We start from the raw sequence: 5,539 nt of genomic DNA, 5'->3' as shown, positions 1-5,539 counted from the left end.
CAGATTTGAGCTAAACTGCTCGTTTCCATGTGTAGTCCCTGGGAGGTCACATGACCAACAAAGACACACAAGCTGTGTCCCAAAACGTCGGCTGCATCCTCCGGAGGCCGCATTTGAAGGCCAATGACGTCACAGCCAGGCGACGAAGGCTGTCCCGATTCCTCGACTCCTTCAAATGCGTCCTTCCTTCCCCCGAGTTTGAAGGATGGGTCGGGTGTGTCCTTCGTGGCCCACCATATCCCAGAATTCATAGCGCGGCCCAGCCAAATTTCAGCTGCCAACAATGGCGGCCCCTACTAAGTTTTAAAATTTAACGAGGGAGTACTACTTACTTACAATGAATTCCTTACACTATATAATTTTCCCGTCAGTGTTGGGGAATTCTCAATGGTGCTTGGTGCCATACCCTCAGGGACTTTAATGTTATATAAAAACACTGACAGCTCAATATCTGCCTCAGTCACTCTCCCTGATCCAGCTGAGTCAGCAGTGGGAAAAATCTGCTTTTCACAGGAACTTGGTAACAGCAATAAGAGAATACGTAGTTTATTCCAAGAAGATATCATGTCTCTCCCATATATAGAATATTCAATTCAATTCAATTCAATTCAATCTTTATTGGCAGACTACATGTCCATAAAAACAAGACAAGAAACACACACACACAACTCCCCCCCCCCCCCCCCCCACACACACACACACAACACAAGGTATAAACCATTAAATATATATATGTATATAAATAAGTATATAAAGCATTTGTAAAAATATAAAACCATAATATACATAAAACACAATAAAACACAAGTACTTAAAATAAATCAATAAATACACAAACACTTTAACCAGTGCTTTCTGAGACTGGATGAGTAACGGGAACCACTCACTGTCGGATCTGTAAGTGCTAAAATTATACTGTTACTCGAACCATCCAGTCGTTCTCTAAAGTTGAACATTAACTTTCTTAAAAGTGCTTTAAAAGTCCAAACACCCACAGCTACAAACACCTGGCTGGCACTACCACTTCTAGGTATCCTGCAAAGGATTCTCATCGCATCATTATATGCAACATGCAGCTTCTGCATGCTACATTGTTTGTAGGATGACCACAAGGGGGCAGTATATAGCGGTGTGCAATACGCTTTAAACAAAGCCACTTTAACTGGAAGTGAACAAAAGCTGAATTTGCGTGCAATAGTATTTGCCTGCACATAGAGCTTACATCGTTGTCTGTATATGTCATCATCATCATTCATTTGCTCAGTAATAAAGTGACCGAGGTATTTCACCTTATTATGAACTTCAAGAGTTTTTTGTGCCAGTTTAAACAAAGGGAAATTTAGCTGTTTATCCTGCTTGGTTCTACATATCAGAACAGCACTTTTAGCAGCATTGTACTCAATGTCATATTGCACACCATATTCAGTACAGACATTAAGAAGATCCTGTAACCCAGCACTGCTTGGACTAAAAACAACCAGGTCATCTGCATACATAAGATGATTTATCAGTGCTTCACCTAATATACACCCAGTGTTACAGGCTCTCAGCTGTATGGACAAATCATCAACATACAAATTAAATAAAATTGGAGACAAAATCCCACCCTGTCTGACACCATTGCTGACACCAAAGGGGGCAGAAATACTGCTTCCCCATTTAACCTGCATGTTCTGATGAGCGTACCAGTAAGAGAGAATCCTCACCATGTATTGAGGAACTCCCCGTCTCTTCATTTTATCAAAAAGTTTTCTGTGGTTCACTCGATCAAAAGCCTTAGAGGCATCAATGAAACACATGAGGACAGATGAATTTTTAGCCCTATACAACCTGACTATTTCCTTGAGTGCATATATGCACATGTCAGTGCCGTGCTTTGAAGCCAAACTGATTATCCAGAGAAGAGATGAACACACTAACTCTGTCAAACAGGATTCTTTCTAACACCTTAGATAAAATACTGGCTAGTGCAATCGGCCTGTAATTATCCAAGCAGCTCACTTTTGCAGCTTTGTCCTTCATAACTGGTACCAGTAAAATACACAGCATTGAGTCTGGTAATATGCCATGAATCATAAACCCAGTGAAGCAGAGCGCTACATGTTTTAAATGTTCTGCAGTGATGTGATCCAAACCAGAGGATTTATTATCAGACAACCTATGAATGGCTTCATAAACTTCACGTGTCCTTACACTTATTGTGTCATTACTCATGTCAAGATTGTCCTCATATGGATCACTTTTTATACAGTTAAACAACGCACTGTAATGCTGTCTCCATAATGCTGCAATGTTATCTGCCCCAGAAACACCTTCAACAGTTGATGGTAGAGATGGTTTACAGTTATTAAGAGCTTTCACCTCTTTCCAAAAATCTGCCATATTATTACACAACATTTTCCTGGCCAAAGAATCTGCTCTCAGCATTTGCTCATTTTTAGTTATAAAGCGAACAGCGTACTTATATCTGGCATTCGCACATTTTTTCTGTTCAAATTCTGGGCCTTGTTTAGGTCTTCCAGCCATGGCCCAACATTTATAAGCTATGCGAGCTTCATCATGGTACATGGATACATGTTCTTTCCAGCCAGGTCTGATGTTAGGTTTCTTATGCTTATATTGTTTATCAAGCAGTGTACCACTTTCATGCAGAGCAGTCACTATATCATCATACATGGAGCAGAGTAAATGTTTATGCACAGCATTCTTACAGTTGACATCCTTGCACAAAATAGCTTCTTTGGGCAAAGAAATGTTGTTCAGATGTATATCGGTATTACTATGATAAGCTAAGAAATCATCTTCACTACAAGCTGACCAGTCTAATTTTACACTGGTAGCAATATTGTTTCCAGTTGATGCTGGCATTTGTTCCACATTCACAGTAAAACCAAAAGGTATATGATCTGACACAGTTACCGCATACCTAATAGTCATGTTTGCTAAAGCTGCATGTCCATCAGCTGTACAGATACAGTGGTCCAGCCATGATGTACTATGCCAGGCTTCACTTATGTATGTATAGCTATCTGCAGGCAGTAACACTTTGGTAGACAGGATAAGATTATTAACTTGACAAAAATGAGTTAAGTGGTCAGCAAACTGAGAACTGCTGTCTGTGAGATCAGCATTAAAATCACCCAAAACATATATGCTGTAAGTATCGTTGTCTTGAATAAATGCATTAATAAAAGCCAGCCTACTGAGGTATTCTTGCTCATTTTGACAAGATTCATAGGGAGCATAAATATTAAGAATGATAAAACTACTATTGTTCTGTGTATATTGTATACCAATACACCAGTCTACATCCAGTCTAATGGGCTTTATCATGGGGTCTATTTTTTTGTCCCAAAGCACAGCAACCCCTCCAGGTATTCTGCCTCTGACTATAGCTGTGCTGAGATCAGTTGTTGATTCCCCCACTCCCAAAAAACTTGCATTTAGACAGTTAAGTTTTCCCAGGTCCTGTTTGGACAACCATGTCTCCTGCAAGCATAAAATGTCACATTCTGCAAGCAGACTGTCCACAACAATCCGTCGAGCTTTATCCCCTGCACTCTGTCCCAAACGTAGACCATGACAGTTGTAAGATAATACCCGGATAGACATCTTCATGTTGATACGTTGGTACCAAAAGGCGCAGTTATCTCCCCTGCTGGATCCACTGAGCTTGGCACCACCGTACCGGGCTTACGAGGTTCATAAAAACGCCGGACCAGAGCCCCTTCAGGCCAGAGTTCAGGATTGTACATTTCACCTACATCATTACATTCAGCAGTAACCTTGAAAGAGCTGAACCTGCTACGTTTACTAGCAATTTTTTGACAGGTCACATCTCTTTTAAGTTTCTCTCTCAAATACAGAGCAAGAGTTTCTGCATCTACATCCAGGGCAAATTTAGTGGCAAACACGCTCACCAATTTAGTTTTCACAGTTCTGATTGTACTCACAGCTCCAGTGCCGATAATCGATACAGGTCCAGGCCTCTTATTGTGTCCAGTGGTAGCAGCATGCATTCCTGAACCTGAATGAACCTTCTCCAGCTTGAGACGAGGCTTGCCATTTTTCACAACTTTACTCCATTGTGGAGAGCATGTAGAAAGCACTGTCTCAACGGGATCCTCCGTTGTTGCTGTAGTTTCCATATTACGGCCTCGGGCTGTCGTCGGAGCCCGATCTTGACCACATAGCAACATCTCCGGACAAAACGCTGACACTGTGCTTGTTGTCCCAGTCCTTGAAGCAGCCAAAGCTCCGGCTCCCTGCCTTCCGCGCGGGCCGCCTTTACTTCGATTCCCCCACCGCTCCTCTGCGTGTTTCCCCAGGGGAAAGTGGGAAGCGGTCCCCGACCCCTGAGTATTCAGCATAACAGGCACAGCCGGTACCTCAGGCTGACACTCAAGAACAGTCACACGTTGGTCGACCTCCACAGCATTGGTCATAACTTGCTCGCAGACATCCGCCTGTAGTTTAACTACATGTTTTAAAGCACCCACCTCAGCACACAGCTGGTCCATTCGCCGTAGTAGACAACACACATCCATGCTGGAGTATGTAACAGGCGGCAAATCATCCAGGTGATGAGAGACAAATCTTGGGATATTCTCCCCACACTCATTCAGCACTTTAAGACAGAGTTTAATATTGTTGGCGTCTTTATGCTGTCCTTTATATCCAACGCACCGCTGTGAGGTAGTGGGGCAGAGCTCAAACAAAACTTTCTTGGAGGCTTCAATCCCCTCGGATTCAAATGTGTTCGTGGCCAACAACACAATTTCATCCTGACTTAAAGTTTTGATTTTTACAGCAAGGAAATTAAGTAGTTCATCCTCTACAATTACCCTTCCATCAGTTGTTTTATATATCTCTGGTTTTAATCGTGACCGTTTGAAAGTCGGAGCTACGTCTGCACCACCACCTGCTACATCCGCCATATTAATCAACGGAGAGATATCAACAATTCTTGCTTGAGGATGTCTCCAACTGGTCCTCTTTAGATTCACTTCTTAAAGGGATTTTCAAGGTCGCTGTTAATTTTTTAATTGCTCAAAGAAAAGAAAAGACGCGTCTTTGGAGATGCATGTGAAATGCTCCTTTATGCTCCAGACCTGTGAGTGGGCAGGAACCGACACTTACTGGAACCGACATGTTCCAGGATATCACCTGGAAGACAGTCTGGATGATCCCATAAATATCTAATTGTGAACAAGGTGAAGGAAATCTCATATAAAATTCTTCATAAATGTGACCCAGCCAGTCACTATATGGTAACATTTAAAAGAGACATAAATACTAATTGAACTTTCTGTGGGGATCATCCAGAAACTGTGGCACATCTCTTTTGGTTCCTCTACACAGAGATTCTGGAAGAATTTAGCAGTTTTGTTATTGTCCATATTTTAAGGGAGTTTTCTTTACGATGGGAAAATGTTTTATTCTTTTTCTTTAAGTTCCCCAGGAAGAATGATAAATGTTTTTTACAAAAAAATTGTTAATACTTTTAGCTATTTTATATCCATAAATGTAAGTTTATTAA

This window comes from Aulonocara stuartgranti, assembly GCF_965226115.1.
Source record: "Aulonocara stuartgranti genome assembly, chromosome: 3".
Lineage (NCBI taxonomy): Eukaryota > Metazoa > Chordata > Actinopteri > Cichliformes > Cichlidae > Aulonocara > Aulonocara stuartgranti.
This window is presented reverse-complemented; position numbering follows the sequence as displayed.